Here is a 17,220-nt window from a genome sequence, read left to right as displayed (position 1 = left end):
TCAATCTTATGAACTCACCCACCTACCCCCGTCCATATAGTCCTAGAGGACCTGGTAGGAAATTTTGCTCATTCCTTATGTTGGAGTCCTTTCACTATTGTTTTTCCTTTAGCTGAGGGTACAGTATAACTATTTTCTATTATAGTTAGCAGCAAAAAAGATTTGAGGATTGATGCCACTGCATTGTGGGATACCTACCTTGCCACAAGCCAACTTAGAGACTTCGAGCTTTGTAATCGTCCGAGTCCGAGCCGAGGATTGGCTCTGAACCCACATATAAGAATGAAGGGCGAGATGGACTACAAACACAGAACGTTATGGTGAGTACATAACATCTTTATATATATATATATATATGTGTGTGTGTGTGTGTGTGTGTATATATATATATATATATATATATATATATATATATATATATATATATATATATAGTATATAGTATAAGTAAACGAACGTTCTCCAGCAGGGTATTTGTGTACAAGTAATGCCCGCTGACAGTTGAGTCCGCTGCTTCATGGCAGCATATCAAGCTGCTGTGGAGCTCAGACTGCAAAAAAAAAATCTAATGGTTGACATTGTTTTACACTTGCTAAGCAGCAGTTCTGCTATTTAGCTAGCTAAAAAAAAAAAGGAGAGAGGCTGCTGTATGTGTGTGTGTGTGTGTGTGTGTGTGTGTGTGTGTGTGTGTGTGTGTGTGTGTGTGTGTGTGTGAGAGAGACTGAGAGAGAGTGAGAGTGAGAGTGAACTACAAAACTGGTGAAATAGCGAACCGGTTTAAGAGCAAGGCTTCTAAAAATCTCAAATTGATTTATTAAACCAAAATAAAAAGTGAGCGTATAAACGCTTTCGGCAAAAACAGTGTCTCGCCTTCTTCAGACAAATAACCTAATACAATTTTAAAACTATGTTATATATTCACATCAATTAAAATAAACCAATCACTTAAAAATGCATTCATATGTATCGACGTTACCAAGGGAACCTTAAAGAAACAATTCCATCAATACAAGTGAATAGGAACTTGGATAGGGTAAAGTGATAAAACAAATTTAAATACATAATCGTTGAATGTTCGCAATTACTTCATAAAATAGGGCATGTGAACAATACCCAACTGAGTCTGTGGAAGTATAAAACATCAAGAAAGAGATGCATACATACATAATATAAATATTATACGCATTTTAGCGTACATTACATATGCATATTCTGAATAGATGAATTAATAATAATTACAATAAAATTACAAAAAAGTTACCACGTAATAACCATTAATGCTACCTAAAATGTAATGGATAATTATGAATATAATATATAAATAACTTCTTTACACTGTAAATATATAAATAGCATTTAAATAAATGCTTTTATGAATACTAATAAATACATAAATAAATTACTATTGCAAATACTTGTACACCACTATACCCCAAATGATGGGCCTTAATTGGGTGAGGCAGTTTATGTTGTCCAAGAAGGTCTGTGATGATACTATCTATTTGATTGAGACACTGCTGGAAGTGGTGTTGACTAACAATTTTTTCATGTTTGAAAATAATTTTTACTTGCAGACATCTGGAGTGGCAATGGGCTCCCCTTGTGGGGGCACATTTGCTAATGCTGTCATGGCTTTCTGGGAGAATACCTTCCTTTTTAAAAATGACTGGTTTCAGAAATATGTCACCTGGTACACTAGGTACCAGGATTACATATTTTGTATTTGGGAAGGAAATTAGGAACTTATTCCTGCATTTGTTGATAAGATCTCCAAAATGACTGATTTTCTAGATTTTACGTACAATATTGGGGTCAATGAGATTAACTATTTAGATATATTGTTAATCAATGACAGAATTAATGGTAAATTTAAAAGTGTAATTTATAGAAAACCAACGTACTCCAATTCTCTGTTGCATTATTCAAGCAACCATCCATACCATCAGAAAAAAGCAGTCATTAAAGGTCAGATAGTACGAGCGACACGTATGGTGACCGACCGGCATGACTATGAAATGGAATGTGATAGACTTAGGGGTATGTTTTTGGCTAGGGGCTACCCTTCTACGTTGATTTTGAGCGTAATTACAGAAGTTGCGTCTAAACGCGATGAAGGTTTCTTCTTTCCTTTACTAGGAGAAAAGGATAATTTCACTCTAATCGCAGACCATGCAGTACACAATATACAAAGTCACAAGATGGGAATAAGTAATGTTGATAATAAGTATCGCATTCATTTTTTGCATACCTATTCTTTAGATTTCAAAGAAATCAGAGAAGTTATTTTTAAAAATTGGGATGTTATAAGAAATGATAGACACCCGATGAGCTCATTGGGTGATACCCCTAAGATAACATATAGGAGAGGTGATAATTTAAAATCTTTGTTAGAAAAAACTAAGAAAAAGGTCAACATAAATAGGCAGCATGGGATGTTTAAATGCGGCTCATGCACCCAATGTAAGTTCATAAAGGTAGGCAACCAGGTTACTATTAACAATAGAATATATAAAGTGAATAATTATTATAATTGTGAAACAAAAATAGTAATATATGTGGCACTGTGCAATTTTTGTAAGGCATTTTACATCGGTAAAACCAAGCGTAAATTAAAATCTAGGATATATGAACATCAGTATGCAATAAGCAAGAAGGATGTCAATAATGCTTTAGCTAGGCACATTTTAGAGAATGAAGGCCACACTTTTAGTTTCACAATTTTACAAAAAAGGGATTTAGATAACAGGGGGGCCCTTGGCAAATTCAATTGGAAATAAATGAATTGCTTTGGCAGGTGCGCACTAGAGCCCATATTTTCCCTGGTATCAACGAGGCTTTATCTATTAAGCCTGTGTTAAAATGGCTTTCTTATAATAGATGATATTTAATTAATAGTTGGATTAATACGACTTGAATTAGAGGCAGTGCATAAATGTTTTATATTTTTTAGTTTGTATTTATTTATATTAATATCAGTAATTGATTGATGGGAGTTATTGGCTAATGACGTGATATTGATTGACAGTTAGTTTGGGCATTATGCTGTAGAACAACTGTGAAGTACACTAATCAATATGTAGTAATATTTTGAATAAGTTTCTGATTTAAATCAATTTATTGGTGCAATATGTACAGTATATCAATTTTAGAATTTGCCATAGTAATTTATTTATGTATTTATTAGTATTCATAAAAGCATTTATTTAAATGCGATTTATATATTTACAGTGTAAAGAAGTTATTTATATATTATATTCATAATTATCCATTACATTTTAGGTAGCATTAATGGTTATTACGTGGTAACTTTTTTGTAATTTTATTGTAATTATTATTAATTCATCTATTCAGAATACGCATATGTAATGTACGCTAAAATGCGTATAATATTTATATTATGTATGCATCTCTTTCTTGATGTTTTATACTTCCACAGACTCAGTTGGGTATTGTTCACATGCCCTATTTTATGAAGTAATTGCGAACATTCAACGATTATGTATTTAAATTTGTTTTATCACTTTACCCTATCCAAGTTCCTATTCACTTGTATTGATGGAATTGTTTCTTTAAGGTTCCCTTGGTAACGTTGATACATATGAATGCATTTTTAAGTGATTGGTTTATTTTAATTGATGTGAATATATAACATAGTTTTAAAATTGTATTAGGTTATTTGTCTGAAGAAGGCGAGACACTGTTTTTGCCGAAAGTGTTTATACGCTCACTTTTTATTTTGGTTTAATAAATCAATTTGAGATTTTTAGAAGCCTTGCTCTTATTGTGAACTGGTTTGCTATTTCACCAGTTTTGTAGTTTGCTTTTTGTGGGATATTTCGAGAGAGTGAGAGTGATCTTGTGTGAGTGAATGTGTGTATAAAAGCAGGTGTGTGTCTGTGTGTGTGTGTGTGTGTGTGTGTGTGTGTGTGTGTGTGTGTGTGTGTGTGTGTGTGTGTGTGTGTGTGTATGTGTAGGAAAGCAGAAGAGACTGTATGTGTGTATGAGAGAGAGAATGAGCAGGGGAGACTGTGTGTGAGAGAGGAGAGAGTGAGAGAGAACTTGTATGAGTGAGTGCTTGCATGAAAACCGAGGAGCCTGCGTGTATGAGAGATTGAGAGTGAGAACGATCTTGTGTGAGTGAATATGTGTGTGTATATGTCTGTGTATGTGTGTGAAAGCAGATGAGACTGTTCATGTGTGTATGAGAGAAAGAATGGGCTTTATGAAAAATTGTTCTGTTTTACTTGGTTATTATTTTTTTAAGCACAATGTTATTTTTTTGTATATGTTTGATGTAAAATGTTTCCTCCCAACACCATTAACTTGTACTACAGCAAGTTTGAAACATTAGGGGGAGGAACTATTTTACATTAAAAGTATACAAAAAATAATATAATACTTACAAAAATAAATAAGCAAGTAAAACACAACAATTTTACAGAGAGCCCATTCTCTAAGCACAGTAATGCCTTGCAGAGTATGTGTTAATGTGTAATTAATGCCCTTCCAGAGTTGTAGAGGCCCTCCGCCTGTGGCATTGGGCCTCATAACACCACTGGGCTGGTGTTAATTACACATTAACACACACCCTGTTAGGCATTATTGCTTGTTTATCTACCTTGAGCACCCTTCAGGTAGTTTTCAACTGAACTTTTTTCTAGCATATTGATAAGTATGGGCTTCAGAACTGCACAAAATACTTAAGTTGTTGCAATATGAAGTACTTCAGCACTAACCTTTGCTTCTAGAGTCTATATCCATGGTAATACATCCCAGCATTATGTTTGTTGTTCCCATTTCCCTTTTATTCTGCTCCTGATGGTACTTAGTTCAGTGTTGATGTTCATCGTGTTATACTGCTGCAGTCATCATACTTGGGTTATCCTGCCGTCAGGCGGACCTCAGTCGGCCGAATCCCAAAGTCTTGGTCCGGGGTCGGTTGTCGTCGCCTCTTCCCTGGCATCACTGCGACAGGGGGATAAAAGAGGCAGCCAACGCCATTTTCTTCAGTCTTTCTTGCCGCGCAGTGCCCGAAGCAGAAGCAGTTCATAAGTGCCGGTTGGCTAGCTCCTGAGATTTTCGAATTGAATTTCAGCCCGAAGTCTTCTCTAAAGCTAAGTACCCCGTTGGGGAAACTTTTCTTGCCTCAGACCGATGTCAGACAAAGTTAATAATTGCATTTCTTGTGGGAAGCAAATACCTCATAAGAATTTTCATTCTTATTGTATTCCTTGCCTAGGCCCAGACCACGACGTCTCTGGTTGTCGGTTTTGTGCTAGGTTCAACAAACGTACAATCAAGCGTCGGGCAGATTTCGCCCGACATTATTTTGGCAGAAAATTTAACTATAGCATGTCGTCTGAGCAACCGACATCAGCAATGATTAAAAAACGCAAGGATAAGGACAGGCAACCAAGGCCAAGACCAGATACCGAGGCCTCAGCAAGGCCTGCCGCCGGTTCTCCGGTTTTCAGCGAGGCGCCTACGCAGCCCTTGACTACCGCTGATTTAGAAATTCTGACGGCCTCCCAGACCGAATCAGCTGGGCCTCAGGAACCGGTTCCATCTCAACCCTCGGACGCCAACCCTGACGGTGATCCGGAGATTTTGGACAGTCCTTCGGTTTCTGAAGGTGTCTTCAAACCGACAACTATCTCTAGTAAGTCTTTTTCTAAACTTAAAGCCCCCTTAAAAGTTAGGAAACCGGGTCCACAGACCCCCCACAGGCCCCTATGCCTAAAAAACAGATGTTTAAAATGGCTGAGGATCTAATTACCCTTATCAGGGGTTCACAACCCCCTCCTGACAAAAGGCCTAGACTGGAGGAAGATTATCCTTCCTCTGACCAAGCATCCATTTCCTCAGCTAACTCTGAGGACCAGGATTATTCCTTCCCACCTTATGAAGACTCAGATGCTGAAGAGTCCATTCCCTCTGTCTCTCCCCATGAAGACTACTCTTTTGGGGAAACTTTACACACCATGAGGGAACACTTCCACTGGGAAGGCCAAGATTACTCTTACTCTAAGAAAAGACTCCATGAGTTTCTTCTTCTCCCACAGCATAGACCCCTTGCAGTTCCTCCAGTTTTAGACATTTTGGATGATGTTTACACCGAATCTAGTCTAAACCCAGATTCCTTACCTCCTGCACCAGCTAAACCAGACAGATACTACCGAGTTCCTGATTCTCATAAGTTTCTTTATAAAAGCCCTGTTGCAGACCCCGAAACCATTTCCCAGGGTCCTAAAGGGGTTAAGGCCTCTACTGCTAAGAATCCACTACCTTCTGAGAGAGATTCCAGAGCATTAGAAAGATGGGGGTAGAAAGTGTATACGTCTGCCACTTTGGCCATGAGGGCCTTAAACTGTCAATTCCACATGCTAAAATACCAGCAGTACTTGATTACACAGTTAAAGCAGAAAATGATCCCTCAGACAGATCAGCCTGATTTCAAAGAGATGCAGGATTTGCTGCATGCAGCAGAACAGGTGGGAAAGCATACCTTACAGTGTGGTTTTGATTCATTGGAAGCCTCCTGTAGAGCAGCTGTCACAGGATCTGTAATACGTAGACATGCTTGGCTAAAAGAGCAAGCCTTACCAGAACATGTCAAAGCAAAGTTACTGGATGCTCCATTGCAGAAAGATGTGTTATTTGGTGTCAAAGCAGAGGAAGTTTTAAAGAAAATGGAAGAAAAGGCAAAATCTATGCAGACAGTTAAAGATTTTTTACAGGTACAACCTCCTCGTTTCAGCAGAAACTGACCATCAAAAAACTGGTCCTTTCCTGCATCAGACAGACCCCAAAGGGGTAGGTACAGATGCCCAAGGGGCAGAGGACAGCCACAAGGTTCTTTCAGGCCTAGACAATGGCATACAACAACTCAAAGAGGTGGAGACGAAAGATCTCAACCCCTCAGGAAACAAACACAATGACTTCCCTCTTCGCCTGCCAAGCAAAATTGCCCTGGCAGCACCTTTGGGAGGAAAACTGGCTCTGTTTCCACAAAATTGGCGCATCATAACAAAGGACAAATGGGATCTGGATATTATTACCCGAGGCTACAGATTTTATTTCCACACTTTACCACGGATGAGAGGCATGCCAAATCTGCCTCCAAACCAGTGGGCAGAGGCACAAATGCAAATTTCAACTCTCATGGATATGAAAGCAATTCAAAAGGTACCTACAAAGAAGCAAGGTCAAGGTTTTTACTCAAGACTATTTCTAGTACCAAGAAAGGACAAAGCCTGGAGACCCATTTTAGACCTCTCAAGTCGAAACACATACCTGTAGGTACCCAAATTCAAAATGCTCACACTACAGCAGCTTCTTCCCATGCTGGGCAAGGAGTCTTGGCTGGTAACGTTGGACCTCAAAGAGGCATACCTGCATGTCCCTATCAGACAAGATTGCAGAAGATACCTCAGATTTTTGGCAGGTACAATGCATTATCAATTCTCTGCATTGCCCTTTGGCTTATCTACTGCGCCCAGAGTATTTACGAAATGCCTGGCATCAGTAATTGCATACTGCAGACAACGAGGAATACAAATAAATCCATATCTGGACGACTGCCTGATCCAAGCGGACAGCAAGGCCATTCTATTACAGCATCTGGCATTTGTAACAAAGCTGCTAAGTTGCCTCGGGTACACAGTAAACAAAAAGAAATCCAAGCTAATACCCTCACAAGACATAATATTCCTGGGTGCCAGATTCGGCCCAGATGGCTTATCTCACGCCAGACAAACAAAAACAACTGACTCAATACTTCAAAAAGATGGCAACTTTTACCCAGCTCACTGCAAGGAAAATCCTGCAGGCATTGGGGTTCATGGCATCCTGCATTCAACTAATTCCACATGCAAAGCTGCATATGAGGAAATTACAATGGTACCTGAAAAGTGTATGGACTCAACACAGGCACAGCCTCGAAACAAGTATACCTCTCATTCCCTGCCTTCAAAAAGAGTTCTTATGGTGGGCTCAAGCATGTCACATAAACAAGGGTCTTCCTTTTGTCTTACCTCCAGCAAACCAAACTATGACAACAGATTCTTCAGACTACGCTTGGGGAGCACACATGGCAGGACAGTGCATACAGGGCAAATGGTGTGCAAAACAAATGCACCTACACATCAACCAAAAGGAGATGCTAGCTGTGCAAAATGCACTGACAGCCTTCAAGGACCTCTTGCATCCAGGACAACTACTAATAAGGACAGACAACACCACAGTTATGTGGTACATAAACAAACAGGGAGGAACTCACTCCTACCCTTTATGCAGACAGGCAATGACCTTGTGGAATACAGCATTGACTTACCAAGTACAATTGCAAACATAATTCCTGTCAGGAAAGGAAAACATATTGGCAGACGAATTAAGCAGAAATTTGGCAGATCCTCATGAGTGGAGACTACACCCACAAGTTTTTTCAATGATAACTCAAAGGTGGGGACGCCCAGACATAGATTTATTTGCCCCCCCCCCAACAATTGCCACCTACAGAAATTTTGCATAAGGACTTATTATTCCCTAGCCTGGAAAGTGGACGACCTATCATTCAGTTGGACAGCATTGACAGTCTATGCCTTCCCACCACTACCTCTCCTGACCAAGGTATTACTGAAAGTCAGATCAGAGAGACCACAAATGATCCTCATTGCTCCGGACTGGCCATGTCAGCACTGGTACCCATTATTAAGGACCTTGACTCACAACCCTTCATGGATTTTACCTCAACTCCCACTTCTGTTGACTCAGCAAAACTTTCAGATCCTTCACAGTCAGCTCAGGACTTTAAATTTAGCTGCATGGAGAATACCCTGAATTATCAATCAACACTTCTCTCAAAGGACGTCCTGAATGTCATTTTGGAGGCCAGGAGGCCCAGCACCAGAAAAACTTACTCAGACAAATGGAAAAGATTTCACGCATGGAACCAGGCTAAAGGCCAGAATCCTTGGATACCAAACATTCCTCAAATACTGCAATACTTAACTGAGATGCTACACAAAGGCCTTTCCTTCTCATCCATTAAGATCCATGCTTCTGCCATTTCAGCTCAATATAATACGGATCCTCCCATATTCACACACCCTTTACTAAGGCAGTTTCTCAGAGGGGCTAAGAATATAAGACCCCCCAGAAAACCCCCAACGCCAGCTTGGGACCTCAACTTCGTTTTAGAAAAATGAACACTGCCTCCTTTCGAACCAGCCTTCTCAGCAGAACTACAATACTTGTCATGGAAAACAGCTCTGTTGCTGGCTATCATCTCAGCACACAGGGTCTCAGAACTACAGGCACTTATGGCAGTGGAACCTTTCATCATTTGCCATCAGGACAGAGTCTCTTTACGTACTAACCCTACCTTCATGCCAAAGGTAGTATCCAGTGTGGCTTTGAATCAGACCATTCATTTACCCACCTTTTATCCAAACCCCCAGAATAAAGGAGAAAGACTCCTTCACTCTTTGGACATTCACAGACAACTACGTTACTATTTGGATAAGACAAAGACCTTCAGAAAGACTGACCAACTCTTTGTATCCTATGCTGCAGGTTCACAAGGAAAGGCTATTTCAAAACAGACCATCTCCAAATGGATAGCACATTGCATCCGCTTTGCTACTCGCACCATGGGAAAGCAGTGCCTGTTAATATTGGGTCCCACTCTACCAGGGCTACAGCTACCTCAGCAGCCTTTCTCAGGGGGGTTCCAGCCAAGGACATTCTGGAGGCAGCTACTTGGAGTTCAGTGCACACCTTTACCAAGCACCACCACCTTCCATTATATTCAAAGACCAGAGCTGGTTTTGCCACTGCAGTTCTGCAGGGCATCCTAGCTTCACCTAACCCAGTTTAGTACCAGCCATCCATCCATAGCTTTGGGATTCAACCCAAGTGTGATGACTGCAGCAGTATAACACGATGAACATAGTACAGTTTTGTACCTACCATAAATGTAGATGTTCGAGTGCTGCAGTCCAGGTTACCCTCCCACCATCCCCTCCTCATACCAGGGTGTTAGTTATAACTCCATGTACATCAGTCTATTGGATGCATGTCTGTATGGTGTATTTGCTAACAGCTAGTACTGCTGTTTATCTTCTAAGGTATTTTTGCATAGTTATTTGTATTGCCTTCCTAGTTGGGGGCACCTGACATCTGGGGCAAGAAAAACTGAAGAAAACGGCGTCGGCTGCCTCTTTTATCCCCCTGTCGCACTGACGTCAGGGAAGAAGCGATGACAACCGATGCCGGACCAAGACTTTGGGATTCGGCCGACTGCGAGACCGCCTGATGGCAGGATAACCCAAGTGTGATGACTGCAGCAGTATATACACTCGAACATCTACATTTATGGTAGGTACAAAACTGTACTTTTTGTTTATGTTGCATTATGTCATTGACACAGAAGTAACAACATATTCATACGCACACACATACACCAGCACATTTACACACACACACACACACACACACACACACACACACACACAATAGAGGGAATGTTGAAAATCATGTAACTGGTTTGATTATGAAATCCTAATACCAAATTTATTGGTAGTGGGGAATAAGCTCAGTGCAGCATTTACCAAAACAGGTGGGATGTTTATGAAAAGAACTGTCACACTTGTATAACGTTTTGGGAATGTTACAGCATCCTCAAATCAGTTCTTCTGTAAAAGTAGATGTGTCCCTTTTTTGTTTTTACATTTTATTGATAGTGTTAAAGAATGTAGGTAGTAAAACTTTCATGCTGCAGACATTCTAGGAACAGAATTGTAGCTATTTAACTAGATTTTGTGTGTGTGGGGGGTGGGGGTACATGCATGTACATGTGTATATTTCCATTACTATATGGTGCAGTGTTGGTGAGATGTTGGTAAATAAATGTTGGCATGCAGTGACTGAAGGAATGTCAGAATAACACCAAATCAGCAAAACAAGTGAGTAACTTCAGCCTTCATTGTTTGAGAGTCAAATGGAGTGGCAAAAGCCAGTACTGATCACAGCCACCTCACAACCACATCACAATAGACATTATCAGGTAACTTTGGCATAGTGACGTCTATAAAAAAAGCTGAGGCTTTTCATAGGCTGTCACCATTTGCCATATTTGAGATTGTGCTTCCATACTACCACAAGTCTAACACGGTGTGAATCAGTCAAGGTGGTGCCTCTGACATATGTGATTGAGTGCCTAACTGCCACATTCTTCTCACCACAACCTTATGCTCCCAACACCTACAATATCTGAAATTTTAGTAGATCTTTGTGTATTGCAGTTTTTCAAGCTGCAGCTCATTGGAGTGCAAGTTACTGAATGGTGCTGATCAAAAAGGTCCTGCAAAACACATCCCCTATATACACCAAAACATTGATTTCGCTGTGTGCAGGGGCACAAGGCTTCCCCACTCCCCACAGGCAGGTCTTCACTCTCAAATTACATAGGTAGTTCTGAGACATAAGGTCAATGAAAGAAGGAAAACATTTTGTGATGTTCATCGTGTTACCCTGCTGCAGTCATCACACTTGGGTTATCCTGTCGTCAGGCGGTCCCCCAGTCAGCCTGAATTCCAAAGTCTTGGTCCGGCGTCAGTTGCTGTCGCTTCTTCCCTGACGTCAGTGCGCCAGGGGTATATATAATGCATCCGAAGCCATTTTCTTCAGTCTTTCTTGACGCGCGGTGCCCGAAGCAGAAGCAGTTCACAAGTGCCGGTTGGCCGACTCCTGAGATTTTCGAAGTCGAATTTCAGATCCGAAGTCTTCAATAAAGCTAAGTACCCCGTTGGGGAAACTTTTCTTGCCTCAGACCGACGTCAGAAAAAGTTAACAATTGTATTTCTTGTGGGAAGCAAATGCCTCATAAGGATTTTCATTCTTACTGCATATCTTGCCTAGGCCCAGACCACAACGTCACTGGTTGTCATTTTTGTGCTAGGTTTAATAAGCGTACTATAAAAAGACGCTTTGATTTCGCACAACACTACTTTGGTAGAAAATTTAAGTACATTATGCCGTTGGAGCAACCGACTACCGGCGTGCACAAAAAATGCAAGGATAAGGACAGGCAGACTAGACCCAAGCCAGACTCCGAGGCCTCGGCTGGTCAGTCTCCAGTTCACCGGTAAAGTTCTCCGACGCAGCTCCTGACTACCGCAGATCTGGAACCCAAGACCGCTTTGGAACTTTTGGCAGCCATTTTGTTTAGCCCCTTCCGACGACACTACTGAAAAAGATGTCGGTGCTGCAGAAACACCTTTGGTTTCTGAAGGCATCTTCAGACCGACGACGCTCACCATTAAAACATATCCTAAGACTAAGACTCCTATTAAACCTAAAAAGACTGCACTTCAGTCTCCAGTTCAAGGCCCCATGCCTAAGAAACAGATGCTCAAAGTGGCTGAGGATTTGATCTCTTTAATCAGGGGTTCCCAACCCCCACCCAACAAAAGGCCTAGACAAGCGGAAGAATATGCCTCCTCTGAACAAGTGTCTATTTCCTCAGGCTCCTCTGAGGACCAAGATTACTCCTTCTCCCCTTATGAAGATTCTGATGCTGAGGATTCTATTCCCTCAGCTTCTCCTCCTGAAGACTACTCCTTTGGGGAAGCTTTACACACTACGAGGGAACATTTTCACTGGGAAGGTCAGGACTACTGTGACTCAAAGAAAAGGCTCAGAGAGTTTCTTTTACTCCCCCAGCACAGACCACTTGCCATCCCCCCAGTTTTAGACATTGTGGATGATGTTTACTTAGAATCCAGTTTGAACCCAGATTCTCTGCCTCCTGCCCCGGACAAACCTGACAGATACTATAGAGTGCCTGATTCCCACAAATTTCTTTATAAAAGCCCTGTTACTGATCCAGAGACTATCTCCCAGGGTCCCAAAGGGGCTAAGGCTTCTATGGCAAAAAATTCTGTACCCTCTGAAAGGGACTCCAGAGCACTAGACAGGTGGGGGAAAAAGGATTACACCTCAGCCACTCTGGCTATGAGGGCACTAAATTGCCAATTCCACATGCTAAAATATCAGCAATTTCTAATGTCTCAGTTAAAACAAAAAATGAGCACACTCCCTCAACAGTCTGAATTGAAAGAAATGCAGGATCTGTTGCATACAACTGAACAGGTGGGCAAACATACTTTTCAATGTGGGTTTGATTCTTTGGATGCTTCCTGCAGAGCAGCTGTCACTGGGTCTGTTATACGTAGGCATGCTTGGTTAAAGGAACAAACTCTGCCTGATCATGTTAAAGCAAAGCTTCTAGATGCTCCCTTACAGCAGGATGTTCTTTTTGGAGTTAAAGCAGAAGACGTCTTAAAGAAAATGGAGGATAAGGCAAAATCTATGCAGACAGTCAAAGATTTCCTACAGGTACAGCCCCCTCGCTTCAGCAGAAATTGGCCAACAAAAAATTGGTCCTTTCCAGCTACTGACAGACCACAGAGGGGTAAATACAGACGTCCAAGAGGGAGAGGACAACCACAAGCCCAGTAAAAACCTCGCCAATGGGGCACTGCAACACAGAAGGGAGGAGAAGACAGGTCCCAAACTACCAGAAGGCAAACTCAATGACTTGCACCTCATCTGGCCAAGCAGCACTCTCTTGGCAGCCCCCTTGGGAGGAAAACTCGCACTTTTTTCAGACAACTGGCACATTGTCACAAAGGACAAATGGGTCTTAGACATAATTTCACGAGGATACAGATTCCATTTTCACACCTTGCCAATGAAAAGAGGAATGCCAAACCTGCCACAAAATCAATGGGCAGAGGCACAAAAACAAATTACAGCTCTCATGGACATGAGAGCCATTCAACTGGTACCTACTCGAGAGCAAGGCCAAGGATTTTACTCAAGACTCTTTCTAGTTCCCAGAATGGACAATGCCTGGAGACCAATTCTGGACCTTTCAATTCTAAACACTTTCATACAAGTAAAGTAACGTTTCCAGGCAGCTCAGCAGTGAGATAGACGACGTAGTACTAGTTAATAAATTTCTTTTATTCCACAACAGGAAAAGATGAGTAAAACTGAGTATTTAAACAGGTCCAAATGAAGCTAAAATCCGAACAGTTCAGAAGCAAACGTAGAACACAAGTGCTTTCGCTCGGATTATTCCGAGCTTTCTCAAGTGAATCAATTAATTTGCTTGCAATCAGTATTTAAATACACGTAGAAAATGAGTTAATTAATTTCTATCTGCAGCATTAAAGTAACAGTTGCTATTTACTTAAAAACCAACTTCAAGGGTTCAATTAGGTTAAATAAATAAATAAATATTCATGTGCAATCCAAATACTGGATGCTACATTGTACATTAAAGGTCGTTCAAACATGTAGCTTACGTATTTTGTGTGTGATTTAAAAAATAATAAATACATTAAACACCAAATGGTTCAAAAATAAAACCTCTCATTCATTGTTTTGCTAAGCGTGCTGCAATCAATGTATTTAAAACTACTATCATCCTTCCCAAATATCAGTTCTTATGAGAACCAAAATATTAAAAAATGTTAAAAAAGGAAAAATGCTCTAAAAAGTTGAAAGGTATTCTAAATAATTTTTTTAAATACAGACAATGGGAGATTGGGAATTTCACCAAAAAAGGAAACTGTGCAGAACTAAAAATGAGCTAAAAAATCTCCAGTGAAACAGTGTCATAGCCTAGCCCTTCTTAGTCTTAGTACCGAACTAATAATTATAGTGTCATTTAGTCCAGGTGGCTTTCCTGCATCCAACCTCAATTGCCACACGAGCTCCCTGTATTCAAGGGTGGCCTCCCAGTCCCCTCCCCTAACATCAGGGGTGACCTGCTCAAGCACTATGAACTTCAACTTGAAGTTGGGGCAGCTGAGGGAATGCTTATAAAAAGCATTGTTTTCTTTCTTCTTTTCTATGTCATAAAAATGCTCATAAAGCCTCTTTCTGAATTCCCTTTCAGTTTTCCCTACATAAAAACTTGAGCAGGTCATACATAGGCCTAGATAAACAACCCCCTTGGTACCACAAGAGAAAGAACCGTGTGGTTGAATGTTAAATTTTCTTGATTTGAGGTATAAATTAGGTTCATTCAGAACTGTGTGACTGACTGCAAGCTCCGCATTTGTAGGTCCCTCTACGAAGTTGTTTTCTGTTTCCATATATCTGTGGTCTCCTCTCAAACAACTCTTTAAGATTCATACCTCTCTTCCTAATAAATTTTGGTTTGATGGGGAGGTTGTGTTTAAGGTCCTCATGGGATGTAAGAATTGACCAATATTTTAAAATCACATTTTCTATTTCAAAAGAATTGTTAGAATATGTGTAAATAAAATTGTTACCTAGTTGGTCCACACTTGATGCCAAAGATGGAACTAAATTGGTTGAACTTTTACCAAGCAGCGGTGCATAGGAAGAATCCCTTAGCGCCCAAACTTCCGCTGATAAAGTTGTCAATAAATCCAAGGGGTATCCACGTTTAAGAAACATGGAATGTAACGTTAAAATTTCTTTATTAAAATCTTCAGACTTACTACACATCCTGGAGGCCCTGATTTAGCTGTCCCTTAACTATTCCTTTTTTCTGGTAAAAGGGATGGGAACTGTTAAAATGCAATAAGGAGTTAGAAAAAATGGGCTTTCGAAAGATTTTAGATTGGAACCCACCAGTTATCTGGTCCTTGTAGATAGTAACATCCAGATAGTGGAGCTCTATGCTACTGACCGAGTGTGTGAACTGAAGAAATTGGGTTGTAGTGTTAATGTAGTTCAAAAATGCAGCTAGTTCATTCTCAGTGCCTCCCCAAAGGATACAAATATCATCTAAATATCTGCGATAGTAGACGAGGTGTTGTTCCCAGGATGATGTAAAAATGTGTGTGTGCTCCCATCTGTGAAGGACCACATTGGCATAGAGAGTGGCACAGGAAGCTCCCACACCATAAAGTTGTTCTCGAGTACTACCCTCATCAGATCTACCACCAGGTTGGTGAGATTGTTACCTAGATTGGTCTCCTTGTTGAAGAAATCCCCAAACCAATCAAGACCAGTGTCATGGGGGATGCTGGGGAACAGGTCCTTGATATCAGTGGTGACCATTAACAAATCTGGAGAGCATTTATCAAGTGGGATAGTTTTGAGAAACTCCCATGAATCCTTACATACATGATCCAACAGGGGGACAAACTGTTTTGTGATATAATCAATGAATTTCCCTAGTGGCTCAGTTATACTTCCTGCACCTGCTACTATAGGTCTAAAAGCAAGGGGGTCTATCCCTTTATGAATTTTAGGAATGCCGAATAATACGGGGATTCTAGGTTTGTTAACATAAAGGTAATTATAAAGCCTTTCATTTATGGCACCCTGCAGTAGACAGTCAGAAAGTAGATATTTTATTTTTGCAACAGCGATGTTATATTCATTGCGTGAAATCAGAGTGTATTGCTCTTCATCCTGCAACAAGTGGTGTATGTGAGCCTCATAGTTGGAATCATACATTAACACAACACCCCCCACCCTTGTCAGGTTTCATGATCCTTATACCTTCCTTTCCCAAGAGCTTAATAAATTCAAATTCTTCAGTGCTCATGTTACCATGGGCTAGACTGGGTTAAGAACTGATATTTGTGAAGGATGATAGTAGTTTCAAATACATTGATTGCAGCACGCTTAGCAAAACAATGAATGAGAGGTTTTATTTTTGAACCATTTGGTGTTTAATGTATTTATTATTTTTTAAATCACACACAAAGTACGTAAGCTACATGTTTGAACGACCTTTAATGTACAATGTAGCATCCAGTATTTGGATTGCACATGAATATTTATTTATTTATTTAACCTAATTGAACCCTTGAAGTTGTTTTTTAAGTAAATAGCAACTGTTACTTTAATGCTGCAGATAGAAATTAATTAACTCATTTTCTACGTGTATTTAAATACTGATTGCAAGCAAATTAATTGATTCACTTGAGAAAGCTCAGAATATTCCGAGCGAAAGCGCTTGTGTTCTACGTTTGCTTCTGAACTGTTTGGATTTTAGCTTCATTTGGACCTGTTTAAATACTCAGTTTTACTCATCTTTTCCTGTTGTGGAATAAAAGAAATTTATTAACTAGTACTACGTCGTCTATCTCACTGCTGAGCTGCCTGGAAACGTTACTTTACTTTCATACAAGTACCCAAATTCAAGATGCTAACACTACAGCAGGT

This window comes from Protopterus annectens, chromosome 7.part0, assembly GCF_019279795.1.
Source record: "Protopterus annectens isolate FY-2018-M chromosome 7.part0, PAN1.0, whole genome shotgun sequence".
Taxonomy (NCBI): Eukaryota; Metazoa; Chordata; order Ceratodontiformes; family Protopteridae; genus Protopterus; species Protopterus annectens.
The sequence above is the reverse complement of the archived record's forward strand: the minus strand, read 5'-3'. Positions refer to the sequence as shown.